This window comes from Protopterus annectens, chromosome 3.part1, assembly GCF_019279795.1.
Source record: "Protopterus annectens isolate FY-2018-M chromosome 3.part1, PAN1.0, whole genome shotgun sequence".
In the NCBI taxonomy this organism is placed as follows: domain Eukaryota; kingdom Metazoa; phylum Chordata; order Ceratodontiformes; family Protopteridae; genus Protopterus; species Protopterus annectens.
This window is the reverse complement of record NC_056732.1, coordinates 196,880,044-196,901,024: the sequence shown is the minus strand read 5'-3', so window position 1 is coordinate 196,901,024 and position 20,981 is coordinate 196,880,044.

Here is a 20,981-nt window from a genome sequence, read left to right as displayed (position 1 = left end):
TGCAAAAATTGAGTTTACGTTACTTTTTCTTTTGCAAGACTTTGGTGGGGGAAGGGAATTGAGAAATTTTGTTGCCGTAATGAAACTAGTGCTTTAATGGTAAGTTGTAGTAGTGCTGTGGTGAGAAGAAGGGTTTCAGAGACACGCAAGAGCACCTCATTAGTGGCTCGGTTGCACGTCTCTGAAGTGAACATATAGATGTTCATCGTGTTTCACTGTTGCAGTCATGACTGTAGGGTTCTCCCCTGCCGGCAGGCAGCCCTCGGTCAGCCAGAATCCCAAAGTCTGGGTCCGGCGTCAGCTGTTCAACCATGCTCCCTGACGTCAGAGCGCCAGGAGTACAAAGCTGACAGCCGACGCCATCTTCTCCAGTCTTTCTTGCCATGCGGTGATAGCAGTTCGCAAGTGCCGGTTGGCTGACTCCTGACGAATTTTTCTGATAAACTTCAGTCCGAAGATTTTCTTCTCCACTCAAAGCTAAGTACCCCGTTGGGGAAACTTTTTTCCTGCTCCACTCCGATGTCAGAAAAAGTTAATAATTGTATTTCATGTGGGAAGCAAATACCTCATAAGGATTTTTCATTCTTACTGTATTCCTTGCTTAGGCCCTGACCACGATGTAGCTAGTTGTCGGTTTTGTGCTAGATTCAATCAACGTACAATTAAGCGAAGGTACGATTTTGCTTTTCATTACTTCGGTAGGCGCTTTAACTACAAAATGTCGTCGGATACGGTTCCGGCTACCGGAGTTCACAAACGTCGCAAGGATAAAGACTGGCCTCCGAGGTCCAAATCTGATGATAGCACACAAGCGGAGCCAGCTTCAGGTTCGGCCGTCGTCAGTGAGGCGCTTTTGCAGCCCCTGTCGTCGGCCATTTCAGAACCGATGGCCGAAACGGACTCTCATGAGGAGCCAACCTGGCCTTTAAATATTTCTGTTGCAGGACCTTCGGACAATGCTCCTTCAGATGGGTCCGGAGCCGCTGTGCAGGTACCGGCTTCCGAAGGGGTTTTCAGGCCTACTCAGCTACTAGTAAAGGCAAAGCAAAGACAAAGGCAAAGACTCCTTCTAAATCAAAGACTTCAACACAGGCCTCTTCTGAACCAAGTCACAGAAACAGTTACTCAAGATGGCGGAGGATTTACTTACTATGATTAGGGGTTCACATCCCCCTCCAGACAAAAGGCCAAGGCAGGATGTTTATTATGATTCCTCTAATCAGGCTTCTGTTTCCTCAGTTTCTTCTTCTGATCAGGAATATTCTTTCCCTCCTTATGAGGATTCTGATGCTGAAGAATCCTTTCCTTCAGCTTCTCCCCCTGAGGATTTCTCTTTTGGGGAAACTTTGCATGAAATGAGGGAACATTTCCACTGGGAAGGACAGGAGTATTTGGAATCCAAGAAAAGACTGAGGGATTTTCTTCTTCTTCCCCAACATAGACCCCTGGCTATTCCTCCTGTTTTGGATATTGTGGATGATGCCTTTTCGGAGGCTAACTTAACCCCTGACTCTTTTCCTCCTGCTCCTGTTAAGCCTGATAGATATTACAGGGTTCCTGATTCCCCATCAGTTTTTATACAAGAACCCTTCTGCTGACCCTGAAACCATTTCTCAGGGTCCTAAGGGAGTTAAGGCCGCTTCTGCCAAAAATCCCATTCCTACTGAAAAGGATTCTCGATCCTTAGAAAGATGGGGCAAAAAGGTGTACACTTCTGCTACTTTGTCCATTAGGGCTTTAAACTGTCAGTTTCATATGCTGAAATACCAGCAATTTCTCTTGTCTGTTTTAAAACAAAAGCTTACTTCCATTTCTGCCTGTGCAGATGATAAGGAATTACATGACTTATTGCATGCCACTGAACAAGTTGGGAAGCATGGTTTACACTGTGGATTTGATGCCTTGGAGGCTTCTTGTAGGGCTGCGGCCTCTGGCACAGTCATTAGAAGGTATGCATGGCTAAAGGAACAAAATTTGCCTGAACAAGTAAAGGCTAAATTATTGGATGCTCCTGTTCAGCATAATGTTTTGTTTGGATCAAAAGCTGAAGAGGTGATTAAAAAGATGGAGGATAAGGCGAAATCCATGCAAACAGTTAAAGATTTCTTACAAGTACAGCCACCTAGATTTAGCAGGAATTGGCCTTCAAAAAAATTGGTCCTTTCCCACTTCAGACAGGCCTCAGAGGGGTAGATATAGACGCTCCAGAGGAAGGCCTCAAACACAAGCTTCTTATAGACCAAGACAGTGGACTGCTTCCACCCCTAGGGGAGGAGAGGACAGGTCACAAACTCAAAGGAAACAAACTCAATGACTCCCTCTGTTGGGCTACAGGAACTTCTTGCCTGGAAGCCCTTCTTGGAGGAAAACTCTCTCTTTTTTATCAAAATTGGACTCAAATAACCCAAGACAAGTGGGTTTTGGATGTGGTTTTAAGAGGTTACAAATTCCATTTTCATACCTTGCCAAGGCCAAGCGGATGGCCAGACCTTCCAAAACATCAATGGACGGAGGCCTTACACCAGGTGGAAACTCTTTTGGCTATGAATGCCATAGAACTGGTTCCATTTTCAGAGATGGGAAAAGGTTTTTACTCGAGGCTCTTTCTAGTCCCAAGGAAGCAAAACTCATGGAGACCCATTCTGGATCTGTCGGTCTTGAACACCTTTCTAGAGATTCCAAAATTCAAGATGCTTACTCTACAGCAGCTACTTCCAATGCTGTCCAAAGATGCATGGATGGTAACTTTGGATTTAAAGGAGGCATATTTACACATTCCCATCAGGCAGGATCGCAGAAAATACCTCAAGTTCAAGGCCGGATCGAGGCACTTTCAATTCTCTGCGCTGCCCTTTGGATTGTCTACTGCGCCCAGGGTCTTCACCAAATGCCTGGCTCCAGTAGTAGCTTACTGCAGACTCAAGGGAATTAAAATTTACTCTTATCTGGACGATTGTCTAATTCAGGCAGACAGCAAGGATGTCTTACTCCAGCATCTAGAATTTGTACAGAACCTCCTCAAGTTCCTGGGATTCTCTGTAAACATAAAAAAGTCAAATTTGACACCACCACAACAGATAACTTTTCTGGGTGCTCTTCTAAACACCACAACCCAGATGGTATTTCTGACATCCGAAAAACAATTACAGCTGGCTTCAACTTTTAAAACCTTGGCAACTTTAACTCCACTATCTGCAAGGAAATTCCTGCAGGCTTTGGGTTACATGACCTCCTACATCCTTCTCGTACCATATGCAAGACTACACATGAGGAAAATACAGTGGTACCTAAAAAGTGTATGGTCTCAGCATTGCCACAGTTTAGACATACTGATCTCCATCCTTCCTTGCCTTCAAAAGGAATTTCTTTGCTGGTCCAGGGCATGTGCTCTAAACAAAGGGAAACCCTTCCGTCTGCCTCCTGCCACTCAGATTCTAACCACGGACACCTTAGATTATGCTTGGAGAGCCCATTTTCAGGGCAACTGTCTGCAGGGCCTTTGGACAAAGGATCAGAAGCACCTGCATATCAATTTAAAGGAAATGTTAGCCATTCAGAAAGCTCTATTGGCCTTCAGGAATCTTTTACAACCAGGACAACTACTAATACGGACAGACAACACCACAGTTATGTGGTACATAAACAAGCAAGGGGGATCTCATTCCTACCCCCTTTGCAGACTAGCCATGGATCTATGGAACACAGCTCTAGCTTGCAATCTGGATCTTCAAGCTCAGTTTCTACCAGGGAAACAAAACTTCCTGGCAGACAGTCTGAGCAGAAACCTTTCGGATCCACACGAGTGAATGCTGGATACCAAAATATTCAGGATGATAACAGCAGTCTGGGGATGTCCTCACATAGACCTCTTTGCATCCCATCTCAATCATCAACTACAGAATTTTTGCTCCAGGACTTTCCACAGAGAAGCTTGGAAAGTGGATGCCCTGTCATTCAGTTGGAGGAACCTCTCGGGATATGCCTTTCCGCCTCTTCCTCTTCTTCCACGGGTCTTATTGAAGATAAAACAGGACAAGCCCAAGATGATAATCTTGCTGGCTCCAAATTGGCCTCGGCAGTTTTGGTATCCAACTCTAAAAAACCTATGCCTGGAGCCCCTTGGGTTTTACCTCAGTCTCCGAACCTTCTGTCCCAACATCAGGGTCAGGTTCTACACTCTCATGTCAGAACTCTCAGCCTGGCGGCCTGGTTAATCCAGGGCCTTTGATTTCTTCTTTCCTACCCAAGCAGGTTATGGATGTCATTTTAGAAGCCAGACGTCCTAGCACTAGAAAATCTTATGCAGGAAAATGGAAAAGATTTTGTTCCTGGATGCAGGCTCAGGATTCTGATCCTCTTCTTCCTAACATTACTTTAATTTTACTTTACTTGACAGATCTCTTACATAAGGGTCTCTCTTTCTCTTCCATTAAGATACATGCCTCTGCTATTTCTGCTCATTATAATACAGACCCTCCCATCTTTTCCCACCAGCTCATGAGACAGTTTCTCAGAGGAGCTAAGAACTTAAGACCTCCTAGATCTCCTCCCATTCCTGCTTGGGATCTCAATTATGTTTTGGAAAAACTAACCTTGCCTCCTTTTGAGCCTGCTGCCTCTTCTGACATCAAGTTTTTATCTTGGAAGACAGCTATCTTGTTAGCCCTAACCTCTGCCAGGAGAGTTTCAGAGTTACAAGCTCTTATGGCTGTGGAACCTTATATTATCTTTCATCAAGACAGGGTATCTTTGAGGACTAATCCTACCTTCATGCCTAAGGTGGTTTCCAAAGTGGCTTTAAATCAAACTATCCACTTGCCAACCTTTTTCCCCACTCCTCAAAATAAAGGGGAAAGGATCTTACATTCCTTGGATGTACACAGACAACTACGTTTTTACCTGGACAGAACCAAGGACATCAGAAAATCAGAACAATTGTTTGTTTCTTATGCTTCAAGTTCCCAAGGTAAAGCCATTTCAAAACAGACCATTTCTAAATGGATTGCTCATGGAATCAGATTTTGTTATTCACACCATGGAAAGCAAATCCCAGGGAGTATACGGACTCATTCCACCAGAGCTGCTGCCACTTCTGTGGCCTTCCTCAGGGGAGTTCCTACCAAAGACATTTTGGAAGCTGCAACTTGGAGTTCAGTGCATACTTTTTCTAAGCACTACAATCTACCCCTCTTAAGTCTAGGGCAGGCTTTGCCTCTGCAGTCTTGCAGGGCCTTTTAGCCGCCCCTTCTTCTTTATGACCACCTTCCTTTCTTTCAGCTTTGGGATTCTACCCTACAGTCATGTCTGCAACAGTGAAACACGATGAACATAGTACAGTTGTGTACACCTACCATAAATGTAGATGTTCGAGTGTCTTCACTGTTGCAGTCTGGGTTTCCCTCCCTCCTGTCCTCTCTTATTTTTACTTTTGTGTAGTTCCTTTTTTCTCCATTCTTCTGAGGTGTATTTGCAAAGGTTATGGGACCTTTTTCATTTTGGGACTCCTGACATCTGGGGCAAGAAAAACTGGAGAAGATAGCATCGGCTGTCAGCTTTGTACTCCTGGCGCTCTGACGTCAGGGAGCATGGTTGAACAGCCGACGCCGGACCCAGACTTTGGGATTCTGGCTGACCGAGGGCTGCCTGCCGGCAGGGGAGAACCCTACAGTCATGACTGCAACAGTGAAGACACTCGAACATCTACATTTATGGTAGGTGTACACAGCTGTACTTTCTCTCTCCCAACCCATGTAACCCTTTTGCACAGACCTCCCCCTCAAAAAACACATGTATTTCAAGATACATGCACACATTCAGATACATCCAAACAGTAGCACTCAAACACATTCTGACACACATACTTATTCACAAATGCTCCCAGATAGATAGACACATGCGCACACACAGCTTCGAAGTACTTAACTGCTGTGCCACTAAGATCCCTGCTCTAGCAATGGACAGCAGTGGCACCACATTCTCATCACTTGGAAGCAAGTGGAGTAGAGCTGGTCTGTGAATCGCTCTGCTGTGATATTTTAGTTTTAGCGTAATGCTCTGGGAAAGTGCACATGAATAATTTGCATTAGCTATGCTCACTGGACTGGCACATTTCCATGCAGCGATGTCTGTTACACTCTTGTAATGCCACCTACCAGCATTATCTGAATCGGAAGCAAGTTTTGCACTCTGCAAACATGGAAAAAGTTTTACACAGTGCTGTACATGTTTCTGCATGACCCCTACATTTTAACAAAGCAATACGTAGACAGACCCTCTACTAAATATGATGCTTACTTTGCTTGTAAAAATGAATCACTGTGTTTGCTTTATAAACTAGCCAAATGACATAAAATACATCCCCCTGTGTTTTCTTTATTTTTATGGTCACGGGCAAGTGTTTAGTATGTATGTATTTTTTTATGGATATTTAGGACAGTTGTAATAGACCAGGATATTTAGGACAGCTGTGATAGACCAGGAATCAGCTTGTGAATGTTATGTGGCTGTTCAAAAAAGGAGGGGATAATTATATTTGCTGTTCCTTTGTTGTATTAAGATAGAATGAAACAGATTAATCCTGCACATTTTGGAATATGGTAGCTCAAGTTATAATAGGTAGCTGGTTGCTTGAGGTGAGAGCAGTGCAGTGATTGATGCTACTGTAAGTATTTTATTCTTGGCTGATCGAATGAGTTTAGTGCTGTGTTCAGAAAAAAGTGCTGTTTAAGAGAGACAGTACTCCACTCTGGGGACAAGTACATTTATGGTAATGACTCACCTAGCCTTAGTAGTCAGTAAAATATTTTGTATGAGACTTCTAGCTGAGTTAATATTTACCTGAGATTTGTGGAATATGTTCTGGTCTAAGATTAGTCCCTTGTTTCTTACCTGTATCTTGGCTGCATACATTGCATGAAGGCTAGTAGGATGAATAAAAACATGCTTCAACAGCCAGTTCTTGAGAAACTCTATAAGATTTTCCCCATTTCTCATTTTCTTTCATGCTTATAAATCAGATATTACAGGATTTCCACTGAGACCCATCAGTGAAGATCCCCAAATACATATACAGGTTTTTACTTGAATCGAGTTCACAAACCTTTGTTTCGTACTTGCTGGCCTTAAAATGTATGTAAAGTTATATTGCCACTTATAGACCTGACAACTTAACAACAGCAACAAAAAAATTGTAGTTTCTTTTCAATATGGCCAGAGCTAGAGTTAAAAAAAAAATACTACAGCTTTTCAGTGCACAGTATGTGACAGCTCACTATGTTTTCAAAAGAGTTATCTTTAACCATCATCGGTATAAACAACAGAATGCCTCAGGAAGTGACAACAAAATCCACTTCAGTGCTAAATAAAACCCTCATTAATGCTTTAGAATGATCTCAAGTTAACCAGTTGTATTATTCATCTTTCCATGGAGTTGCCCTTTCCTGCTTTGCCTTTTCCATCGTGTTCCTGATTCTTTCTTTCACAGTCAGTCTCTACTACTTGAGATGGGAAGGACTTCTAGAACATACAAGTTTCTAAGGCAGAAATCTGTTTTTCATTGGATGAGTTCTTTGATGATCGGGGTATGATTCCACTTGAAGAGATGCCTTTCCTGACAGAATCTTCCAGCGGAAGGCTTTGTGTTACAAGGAAAAAGCTGCTACTCTCATTAGAAGAGATGTAAATCTGCAACCTGTTTAGGTAAGTTGTGAAAATAATGTGATTTTTATTAAAAAGAAGAGCACAGAAAGAGGAAGCCAGTTTTGTAAGATCACAGGAAGGGGATAACCAATGTTTGAATATTTAAATGTGCCTGTCTTCTCCCAGGTCAGACTTCATGCCAAGGGGCCTTAACACTCTCCCAGGATAGTTAGTCACTAATAGCCTCGGGTTTTAAACAATCTTCAGTTGTTCCTAGTTTAACCTTGCAGTGATGCTCAATCATCATCCCCAAACCACACACATTATACACACCATGATAAAGAGGCTACATCTTTGGAAGTGTATTTTATTCATTTGCTGCCTTGGAGACTGTGATTGTCAGTTTGTAGCATATGTGTGATTTGGCATGGGAATTATGCTGAGAGAAGGCCATCAGCCCTTTGACTACTTTCCAAAACAAAGATATGTTTGGATACACATAAGACATCCCTTTGTTTACTTATGACATAATTTGATATTTATATGAGGGCACATACTCATTTACAGTTCCTCAAGTGGCATGTTTTACTTGATTTTGTGCTTCTCAGCATATTTGGGAAAAGGCAAAGCACATTTTGTGCCTTCTGCTATGAATGCCTTCATTCTAGGAGGCAGTAACAGTGCCATCAGAAAAACAATCAGCTCTTTAAGAGAAATAAAGTTGCAACTACAAGAAGTTCTAGCTTCAGTAGTGATAGCAACATTCCAGGAAACCGTCACTACCTATGAACCTCAAATTCTCAATCACTTCTGTTACTGAATTATCCCAGCACCAAGAATGAAGGCTCACCTGGACACCTTTAGCAGATGTGTTGTTTCACGTTCTAGTGTACTGTCATGATAGACCTCTATCTCTGCATCTGCACCAGTTTTACTCTGTTGTTCTTAAAATGTCCAATCTACCTGTTGTGGCAGAAAGATCCAGCCATTATAGAATCAAACTTGTAGCTAGAGAATGTCTGCAATGGGAAGCTTTGTTGCAGGTCATCATGAACTTAGAAATGTAATCAAGGGAATATTCTTGACTTTATGGATTTACTTGTATGTATGCAGTACTTCTTTGCCAAACAGGTAAACTAGTAATGAGAGAACTGCTATGCTATACTGTGGCCAATGCACTGTGTAGTACCAGAGATCATTGTCAGCAAGTCCGGAACATCTGCTGAGGGCAGTCAGTCTCTTGTTTTTATGCAGTGGAGATTTCAACTACTTCATTCATGGCAGTTTTTGCATAAAGTTGCACTGCATTTACTTTGTCTATGGATCACACTTTCCCCGGTCATTTTAATCTAAGAACCAAAAGAAAAGTTATTTTAAGTGTTGCCTCCATGTGTGGACCAGTCCTTGGCAAGAGGAACTATAAGGTTTACTCTCTTAAACGATTGCCTTCCATACTCTCATACAGGTCTTTTGTACAAGTTGCTGAAAGGATGGTTTAGTGTTTTAGATGCCACTGAAAGATGATCACCATTACTTCTTTCAGCTTGTAATTGTCTGCTGACGTAAAAGGTGGTGATCATGCACTTTGCTGCAGGACTACACATTAATAGTCATCATAGAGCATGAGCTGTCATGCTGTTTGTGCCTCTTACAATTATGTCACTTTGTTCCCCTCTTTCTTGGGTTTCCAGTAATCGTCTTTGTATGTTATTGATATTGGTTTTCTTCCTTAAAACCCCTAGGTGTCCCAAAGGAAAAAAAAAATTACATATAAAGAGGTGACTATGTAATGTGCTTTTAATAGATTATCACTGGTAAGTAGAGAAATATTTCCATTAAATGTCACTTGTGTGGCGAGGTTTTTGCTGGAGTAGTCCCTGTCTGGTAGCTGTTAGTTCATTTTCTAGTTGCTGTCCTCAAAGATTTAAAATAGCAGTGAATAATATATTTGATAATTTCTGTACTGCTGCGATGTTAACATCATGTGTTTATTAATGTAAAAAAATGATGTTTGTTTTAAGTTCCATAAAATGTATTTCATATGTTCATTCATTTAAAACTGTTATAATGGGGCTTTCCTCTTTCCTTAAGTGTTCATTATGGGAGCTGTCTGGCCAAATGTGCGTCGGAACATCAGAGGTGAATATTCTGGAATTGACTTTTGCATCCCTATTTCACTGCCAGCTATTCTAATATGCTGCACTGTCCCTGCATGCATTAGTGTAAACCTTCCACTGCATTTGTTTTGCTGCTTCTTCCTGAAAGTCATATATCAGAGATGTTCAGTGTAAATTCCTGTTGTCTGACCTGTTTGCAGTGCATCTTGTTGTTACCTTAACTCCTTGCTTGTTTTCCAAAGTTCTGAACTGCAGTTTTATACCTTATCCTATCTAGATAAATGATATATATGGTTGTAAGTGTGCAGCTCCATCCCCTCCATGCAGTCTAGTGCCTGTGGTATTTGGTGGTCATCCTTAACATAATCTCCTTGGTAGTTTTCCAGTTTTATTCCTATCCTAAAAGATGCTTACTCTGAGTGTCTCTTTACGTACTGTTCAGTGCCCTGGCTGTGTCAGTATCCGTGACTGCTGGTGTCTTCAAATCAAAGGGGGGCTGTAGGAGACAGCTGAATGAGTGGGGTCAATGGCAAGGTATGCGGCCAACTAGAAAGGGGAGGAGCTGTGCTCAAAACCACAAAAACTGTAACTTTAATTTAATACGCTGCCCTGGGTGCTAAACCGTCATTATGAGAGTCCAATCAAGACAAAATGAAGTGTAGAAGAAAAAAAAATTTCAATGCATTGGCTGCATGACAGCTTACTTAATATCTAGATGAAAACAAAAAGGTTGTGAGGCATGCAAAAATAAATTACTTTTTAAATACATTACTGGAATGCCAGTCAAAATCAAGTATAAGAAAAACAAGCAGCACTCAACTCAAACCACTTCTCCTTGCACTACAGTTCTAATTATAATTTATATTCAGCTTTATAAAAGTACCAAGTAACATGCTGAAAGAAGCAATCTCTGTGATACCCCCCAAAAATGTTTCTTATCCAAAAAAGACCTGCTACTAGACAACAACTATCTACTTGTTTCATGGGGAAAACATGATCAAAGTAAAAAATGAAAAGCAAACAAGAATGAAGCTCAAGATACCTTGCTGAAAGGATTACTGCACAGGTTATGGACCACACATGACTGGCATTCTGTTTAGTTTACAGGTAAAGCCTGCAAAGATGACTGCAAGTCTCCCAACAAATGTAATGAGCTTCTTAAAATAATGTAATCCTGTCCTTTATTAGAAATACTGCCGTATGCATTTCAAAACCCAAGGCTTATACATTATCTAGTTATGTAAGTATCCTCTGCATGGCAACAACAGAAAGGCTTTCGATGTTGGCAGATGTTCATCATGTTACCCTGCTGCAGTCATCACACTTGGGTTATCCTGTCATCAGGCGGTCCCGCAGTCGGCCGGAATTCCAAAGTCTTGGTCCGGCGTCGGTTGCTGTCGCTTCTTACCTGACGTCAGTGCGCCAGGGGTATATATAATGCATCCGACGCCATTTTCTTCAGTCTTTCTTGCCGCGCGGTGCCCGAAGCAGAAGCAGTTCGCAAGTGCCAATCAGCCGACTCCTGAGATTTTTGAACTCGAATTTCAGACCAAAGTCTTCAATAAAGCTAAGTACCCCGTTGGGGAAACTTTTCTTGCCTCAGACCGATGTCAGAAAAAGTTAACAATTGTATTTCTTGTGGGAAGCAAATACCTCATAAGGATTTTCATTCTTACTGCATACCTTGCCTAGGCCCAGACCACGACATCACTAGTTGTTTTGTGCTAGGTTTAATAAGCGTACTATAAAAAGATGCTTTGATTTCGCACGACACTACTTCGGTAGAAAATTTAACTACACTATGCCGTCGGAGCAACCGACTACTGGCATGCACAAAAAATGCAAGGATAAGGACAGGCAGCCTAGACCCAAGCCAGACTCCGGGGCCTCGGCTGGTCCGGTCTCCGGTTCACCGGTCTTCAGTGAGGCTCCGACGCAGCCCCTGACTACCACAGATCTGGAACCCGAGACCGCTTCGGAACTTTTGGCGGAAAGTACCAGGCTGACGCAGCCATTTTGTTCAGCCCCTACCGACGACACTGCTGAAAAAGATGTTGGTGCTGCAGAAACACCTTCGGTTTCTGAAGGCGTCTTCAGACCAACGACGCTCACCATTAAAACGTATCCTAAGACGAAGACTCCTATTAAACCTAAAAAGACTGCACTTCAGTCCGCTGTTCAAGGCCCCATGCCTAAGAAACAGATGCTCAAAATGGCTGAAGATTTGATCTCTTTAATCAGGGGTTCCCAACCCCCTCCTGACAAAAGGCCTACACAAGAGGAGGATTATGCATCCTCTGAACAAGTGTCCATTTCCTCAGGCTCCTCAGAGGACCAAGATTACTCCTTCTCCCCTTATGAAGATTCTGATGCTGAGGATTCCATTCCCTCAGCTTCTCCTCCTGAAGACTACTCCTTTGGGGAAACTTTACACACTATGAGGGAACATTTTCACTGGGAAGGTCAGGACTACTCTGACTCAAAGAAAAGGCTCAGAGAGGTTCTTTTACTCCCCCAGCACAGACCACTTGCCATCCCCCCAGTTTTAGACATTGTAGATGATGTTTACTTAGAATCCAGTTTGAACCCAGACTCTCTGCCTCCTGCTCCGGCCAAACCTGACAGATACTATAGATTGCCTGATTCCCACAAATTTCTTTATAAAAGGCCTGTTGCTGATCCAGAGACTATCTCCCAGGGTCCCAAAGGGGCTAAGGCTTCTATGGCAAAAAATCCTGTATCCTCTGAAAGGGACTCCAGAGCACTAGACAGGTGGGGGAAAAAGGTTTACACCTCAGCCACTCTAGCTATGAGGGCACTAAATTGCCAATTTCACATGCTAAAATATCAGCAATTTCTTATCTCTCAGTTAAAACAAAGAATGAGCACACTCCCTCAACAGTCTGAATTGAAAGAAATGCAGGATCTGTTGCATGCAACTGAACAGGTGGGCAAACATACTTTACAATGTGGATTTGATTCTTTGGAGGCTTCCTGCAGAGCAGCTGTCACTGGGTCTGTTATACGTAGGCATGCTTGGTTAAAGGAACAAACTTTGCCTGACCATGTTAAAGCAAAGCTTCTAGATGCTCCCTTACAGCAGGATGTTCTTTTTGGAGTTAAAGCAGAAGAAGTCTTAAAGAAAATGGAGGATAAGGCAAAATCTATGCAGATAGTCAAAGATTTCCTACAGGTACAGCCCCCTCGCTTCAGCAGAAATTGGCCAACAAAAAATTGGTCTTTTCCAGCTACTGACAGACCACAGAGGGGTAAAGACAGACGTCCAAGAGGCAGAGGACAACCACAAGCCCAGTACAAACCTCGCCAATGGGGCACTGCAACACAGAAGAGTGGAGAAGACAGGTCCCAAACTACCAGAAGGCAAACTCAATGACTTGCACCTCATCTGGCCAAGCAACACTCTCTTGGCAGCCCCCTTGGGAGGAAAACTCGCACTTTTTTCAGACAACTGGCACATTGTCACAAAGGACAAATGGGTCCTAGACATAATTTCATGAGGATACAGATTCCATTTTTACACCTTGCCAATGAAAAGAGGAATGCCAAACCTGCCACAAAGTCAATGGGCAGAGGCACAAAAACAAATTACAGCTTTCATGGACATGAGAGCCATTCATCTGGTACCTACTCGAGAGCAAGGCCAAGGATTTTACTCAAGACTCTTTCTAGTTCCCAGAAAGGACAATGCCTGGAGACCAATTCTGGATCTTTCAATTCTAAAACACCTTCTTACAAGTACCCAAATTAAAGATGCTAACACTACAGCAACTTCTTCCCATGTTGGGCAAGGAAGCATGGCTAGTAACATTGGATCTCAAGGAGGCATTACCTGCATGTCCCTATCAGACAAAGTTGCAGAAGATACCTCCATTTCATTGCAGGTTCAACCCATTACCAATTCTCTGCACTGCCCTTTGGCTTATCTACTGCGCCCAGGGTCTTCACAAAATGCCTGGCACCAGTAATTGCATACTGCATACAAAGAGGAATTCAAATATACCCATACCTGGACGACTGCCTCATCCAAGCAGAAAGCAAGGACATCCTCTTACAACATCTAGCTTTTGTAAAACATCTTCTAAATTGCCTGGGGTACACAGTAAACGAAAAGAAATCAAAACTAGTACCCTCACAAAATATGACGTTCCTGGGTACCAGCTTGAATACAACGGCCCAGAAGGCTTATCTGATGCCAGACAAACAACTACAACTGACTCAATATTTCAGAACAATGGCAACAAAGACCCAACTACCTGCAAGAAAAATTCTGCAGGCCTTGGTCTTCATGGCATCTTGCATACTACTAATGCCATTTGCAAAGCTGCATATAAGGAAATTACAGTGGTACCTAAAAAGCGTATGGTCTCAACACAGCCACAGCTTGGACACAATGATATCTCTCATTCCCTGCCTACAGCAGGAGTTTCTATGGTGGTCACAGGCATGTCACCTCAACAAGGGTCAGCCTTTCACCTTGCCCCCAGCCAGGCAAACTATGACAACAGATGCATCGGACTACGCCTGGGGGGCACACATGGCAGGACAGTGCGTTCAAGGCGTATGGACTGCAGATCAAAGGAATCTGCACATCAATCAAAAAGAGATGCTAGCTGTACAGAATGCTCTGACAGCCTTCAAGAATCTATTACATCCAGGACAACTTACAATAAGGACGGACAACACCACAGTAATGTGGTACATAAACAAACAAGGGGGTACACACTCCTACCCTCTATGCAGGCAAGCAATGAGCTTGTGGAACACAGCTCTGGCTTACCAAGTTCAGTTTCAAGCTCAATTCCTGCCAGGAAAGAAGAACACATTGGCAGACGACCTCAGCAGAAACATCATGGATCCCCATGAGTGGAAACTGGATCCACAAGTATTTGCAATGATAACTCAAAAATGGGGCCTTCAAGACATAGACCTGTTTGCCAGTCCTCAAAACTATCAACTAACAAAATTTTGTACAAGGACACTTCACCATCAAGCTTGGAAAGTGGACGCACTCTCATTCACTTGGAAAAACCTGACAGTATATGCCTTCCCTCCATTGCCTCTCCTCACAAAGGTGCTTCTGAAAGTCAGAAAGGAGAGACCACGACTGATACTCATAGCCCCAGACTGGCCACACCAGCACTGGTACCCACTATTGAGGAATATGGCCCAGGGCCCACCTTGGATTTTACCACAAATTACCCATTTGCTCCCACAGCAAAACAATCAGATTCTTCACAGCCAGCTCAAAACCCTAAATCTGGCTGCATGGCAAATCACCTAAGCATCCAGCCAGCTCCTCTTTCCCAAGCAGTTATGGATGTTATTCTGGAAGCTAGGAGGCCCAGCACCAGGAAGGCCTGTTCGGACAAATGGAAAAGGTTTTGTGCCTGGAACCAAGCTAAAGGCCAAAACACAATTCAGCCTCACATGCCTCTCATTCTACAGTATTTAACTGAGATGTTGCACAAAGGACTTTCTTTTTCTTCCATTAAAATCCATGCATCAGATATTTCAGCCCACTATAACACGGATCCACCCTTATTTTCGCATCCACTTCTAAGGCAGTTCCTCAGAGGGGCAAAAAACATTAGCCCCCCCCCAGGAGAGCACCTACACCAACATGGGACCTCAATTTTGTTCTGGAAAAACTTACTCTACCTCCCTTTGAACCAGCTTTCTCTGCAGTTCTACAGTTCCTATCATGGAAGACTGCCCTGCTGCTAGCAATAACTTCAGCTAGAAGAGTCTCAGAGCTGCAGGCAATAATGGCAGTGGAACCTTTCCTCATTTTCCATCAAGACAGAGTTTCTCTATGAACTAATCCTTCCTTCATGCCTAAGGTGGTTTCCAGTGTGGCTTTAAATCAAACCATCCACTTACCCACCTTCTTCCCAAATCCACAGAACAAAGGAGAAAGACTCCTGCATTCCTTGGACATTCACAGGCAACCGTTACTACTTGGATAAAACTAAGGCTTTCAGAAAATCTGACCAGCTCTTTGTATCCTATGCTACAGCTTCACAAGGGAAGGCTATATCAAAACAAACCATTTCCAAATGGATAGGACATTGCATTTGTTTTTGCTATACCCATCATGGAAAACCAGTTCCTGCTACCATTAGGCCCCACTCTACCAGGGAAACAGCTACATCTACAGCCTTCCTCAGGGGGGTTCCAACCAAGGAGATTTTGGAAGCTGCAACTTGGAGTTCAGTACACACCTTTACCAAACACTATCACTTACCACTTTACTCTAAGACTAGGGCTGGCTTCACCACTGCAGTTCTGCAGGGCGTTCTAGCCTCCTCTAACCCTCTATGACTCCTCCACCCATCCTTAGCTTTGGGGTTCTACCCAAGTGTGATGACTGCAGCAGGGTAACACGATGAACATAGTACAGTTTTGTACCTACCATAAACGTAGATGTTCGAGTGTACACCCTGCTGCAGTCCAGGTTACCCTCCCTCCATCCCCTCTGATCTAACTGGCTAAATCTCTACAATACCTTCCTGATGTATTTGCTTATAGCTGGAGGGATTTTGTGTTTGTGCAAAATTTACTTAATTTGGTACTAATTACTGACCACCTTCTTGGGGGCACCTGACATCTGGGGCAAGAAAAACTGAAGAAAATGGCGTTGGATGCATTATATATACCCCTGGCGCACTGACGTCAGGGAAGAAGCGACAGCAACCGACGCCGAACCAAGACTTTGGAATTCCGGCCGACTGCGTGACCGCCTGACGACAGGATAACCCAAGTGTGATGACTGCAGCAGGGTGTACACTCGAACATCTACATTTATGGTAGGTACAAAACTGTACTTTCTTTAACATTATGCTTATTAAAGCTTACTTGCATCTTACAATCTCAGACAACCTTACCTGATGGTCATTAAAACACTGCTACTTAAACGCAGAGCAACAGGCACTTTCTGAATAATAATAGGTATAAATCAACAGTATAAAAATATGACAGAAACCAGAACATTCTGCAAAATCAAGGACAGATGAAAAGCCACTGTAGTACTTGTGTCTACTTTGGAGGGGGGGATACTCCGCACACTTACACTGCATAACTGCTCCTTGCCTTGCTTGGACACATCCAGAGTCACTACATGGGGCAGTGGGGTGCAACAAGTATGTCACAATTTGAAATGTCTCTGGCTGTCTGTGATGGCCCTGACACATTTGTCATACCTCCCAACGTCAGAGCAGGAAATCTGGACAAAGCCATGCATAGAACTGGGACAAAGGCCCCAAAATAAGGACAATTTTTAAATATTGTGTTTATAAAGTAAGAAAGATAATAGAATAGTAGGTCTTGTATTAGTATGAATTTTCTGAAGGGTATGAAATCGGAAACTCAAATGTCTGTCATTATTTTCTAACTTCAGTCTTTAATGATTTGCCACTAATTTGCCAGAAAAAACACAATTTTATGAAAAATGGACCAAAAATGTGATGCAAAAATATAAAATAACTACACAATACAGCTGGGAACCTGTCAAAGAAGGGACTTTTTTTTAATATTAGTACTGCTAACTTGAGCAGCTGACAAAATAAAAGAATCTACATGCATTTCTGAAATAAAAGTAATCTGTAACTCTGATTATTACAATTATTTATTAATTGTAAACCCTCCACATTTTCTTCTATAATTGCCATTTTGCGGAGGGATTATTAGGGGAAGAGGAACATTTTGAGTCAAAATCAGGGACAATTGAGAGGTTTGGATATGCCTAATTCTATAAAGCAGTTTATTTGCATGTACCTCTCAACCTGTTAATGCAGGAAATCTGGACAAGGCCAAATATATTGGGAGAACATACAAACAGTACTAAAATTGCTCTTGTATAATCTGAGACAGTTGATAGAATAACAGGTCTTGCTTTCGCATGCATTTTTCTGAAGGTTATGAAGTCTGAAACTCAATGTCTGTCATTGTTTAGTGACTTAATTCCTAAATGATTTGCCAGAACACCACAAATTTTATGAGGAACAAACCAAAAATAAGAAGCAAAAATCTATTAATTCTGTAAAAATCTGGACAGTTGAGAGGTATAGCTCAGCTGGGGTTGTCTTTGAGTTTGCCGACCTTCCCACTCACAAAATCATGGTCGAATGGAGCCTCCCCCTGCAGCCATTCCAATGTCCCTTTACTTGTCTATTTCACCCCATTTACCATAAACACTAATGTGCATACTTACTTCTATGATGATTTGGACTTCATTTGAAAGTTTTATTTTGCATTTTACAGCACAAACACTAAGATATCTGCTAAACAAAGCAATGCAGTCTCACCATGAAAAGAGACTTAGCATTAAAACTTCTCTGCCCTTGAAACTCACATTAATTGAAACAGCATTGAAACCCACATTCAAAGAAAATACATTTGGCTAGTGGCAGATAAATATTAACTTTGGGCTATTTTCAAGTAATAGGCCCCTTGCACACAAAACATACATGTGTTCTGTGATGCATCTTCCTGACTGTATTAAATTATATTCCTTGTATAATACAGTACAGTTGTTAGAGGGTGTTTTAAATTTATTGTTTTGAACATTTTTCCAGTAAACAATGCCACAAAATGAATGCACCAATAATGACAAAACTCCCCAGTTGAGAACATTTCCATCATAAAAGTCTACTCAAACTTCTACAATCCAGTATCAGTAAATATGCATGATCTATGCAGAAGTAAAAGTCATCTAAATAATTCCACATTAAAACGATCTGTAACTAATGAAGAGGTTGCTGCTAGCAAACAACTTTATATTTCATTGTTTCATCTACAAATGCAGTGCCTGTTGCCCTTCAATAAATTGCCTATATTGCATTTAAAAAGTAAGCTAGTAATATTGCAGTAGGGAATGGATGGCAAGTAACGGACGGGTTCATAGTTACTAGGTATCTTCGGCAAAGAGGACATTCTCAAGATGACAGCATCCACCCTGTTTGCAACACAGTAGAATATCAGCAGTGCATCTACATACTGTCTGAGTAGAACCCACAGCCTTCTGCATCAAAAGCAAGTACACTACCTGTTGTGCTATTAACAATGCAAGCAGACTCAGCATAAGCAGCATTAAACTTCTCTTCCCCTGCAGCTGTCAACTCCTTGTAAAATATACTAGACACTCAGCTGTATCTCTCAACTTTGCAGCACAAGAAATCTGGAAAAAGCCAAAATGTACTGGGGAGGGACAAAAGCCCAAAAACCAGGGACACATTTTAAACATTGCTTGTATAATCTTGGAAAGTTGTTAGAATAAAATACTGTGTTACCACCATACATTTTACTGCCAAGTCTTGAACCCAGAACACTGTGCAAAACAGTCAGAGCAACATACCACTATGCCAAATCAGCTGTTTTGTGAAAGAGAGGAAGAATGAAACTTAAATGGCTACCATTTAGTGAATTCAGTTCTCACCATAGCTGCCAAACTCTTAGCATAAAACACCTGGACAAAGCCAGAAATGGGGGAGTACAGCCCTCAAACATATTCACTGAATTCAATTCTCACCATAGCTCTCAACCTTAGCAGAAAAAAACTGGATGAAAACTATAATGGGGGAATAGAGTCCCAAAAATAGGGACAAATTTCAAATAAACATCTTATAAACTTAGAAAATTGCTAGAATAAAAGGTTTTGTGTTACTATGTACTTTCTGAAGAATATGAAGTCTGAAATTCAAATGCCTGTCAATTTTACTTATTTAACATTTGTTAACCAAGAAAGTCTGACTTGGAACAAAAGCCATTTTTTAGCAGAGGCCCAGGGAGAAATACTGCAGACACACGTCTTTGTAACATGGGAGGACACCAGCGCAAACCCACACAAACACAGGGAGGACATGCAGACTCCACACAGAAGGTACCCCAGCCAAGAATCAAAGCAGAAGAACTTCTAGCTGTGAGGCAACAATGCTACCACTGCACCATCAACGATTTTACGAGGAACAGAACATAACAAAATATTAGGCAAAAATCTGCAAAGTTTCACAAATGGTGGTGGGTAGGAAATTCAGGCTGTTTTTATCTGTACCCAAGGTACAGGGTTCAAGCCTGAGGTATTCTCTAACCACCACCAACAGGTATCCTGAGTTCTCTCTAGCCACCAATATAAATCAACTGGTTCATTTTACACACACACACACACACACACACACACACACACACACACACACACACACACACACACACACACACACACACACACACACACACACACACACACACACACACACACACACACACACCTACCTTGCTTAGCTCCATACCTGCAATAACAGCTTGCTTCTTCATCCTGAGTCTACGTTTGCGCCAGAATGCATACTTCTGGTTTCCCAGCTCTTTGTTCCTTCCTGTAACTTCAAGACTGCTGACTCTGTAGTCTGATCCCTGTCCAGTCTGTGCAGTTAGCACCACATAGACTTCTGGGGAATCAACAGTCTGCTGCTTGCTTCCTGAATCCGGACTGGTAAGGCAGCAGTCCGGATTCACTTTATATTTGCAGTTAGAAGGAATTGTAAGGACTATACCATTATGGTTCACAGCTGTGGGGCTTCAGTCCTGCAATCTGATATGACGAGCCGCCATTGGTCAGTATGTTGGTGTTCCCCTACATACTCTTCATCACTCTTGTCCTCCTTTCCTATTACCTATCTTTTGCTGCTGATGTACTTTTCTTCTGTTATGAGCCCATTTTGTACACTTTCATTTTAATGCATTTCCTAGTGTTCAGTTTAGTCTTCCTTTCCCTTACTTTTTGTGCTTGCTTTTCCAGTGTGTGTCTTGTATTTTGATGATTTCTGGATTTTTCAAAACTTATTTGTAACCTCTTTTTCTTCATTTTACCGCCTCTAGTGCCCCCAACATACAGAGTTGTCTACAAACTCTGGATTTATATAGACATAGGTACTTCCAAATTGTTGGCCTCTAACAGGATCTTTCTCCTTACTTGCACACATGTATACATACTGGGAAGACAAATATGAGTATGTGTATGTGTGTATACGTATATAGTATGTGTGTGTGTATATAGATATATATAGATAGATAGATACACACACATGCATGCATGTATAAATATATAATGTGGATGATAACCCCCCCCCCCCCCCTTTAGAAAATGTGTTTATTTTGATAGTTAAATGAAAACTGGAAGTGCATTTTTTTTCTTGGCCACTCGCAAAAGAAATT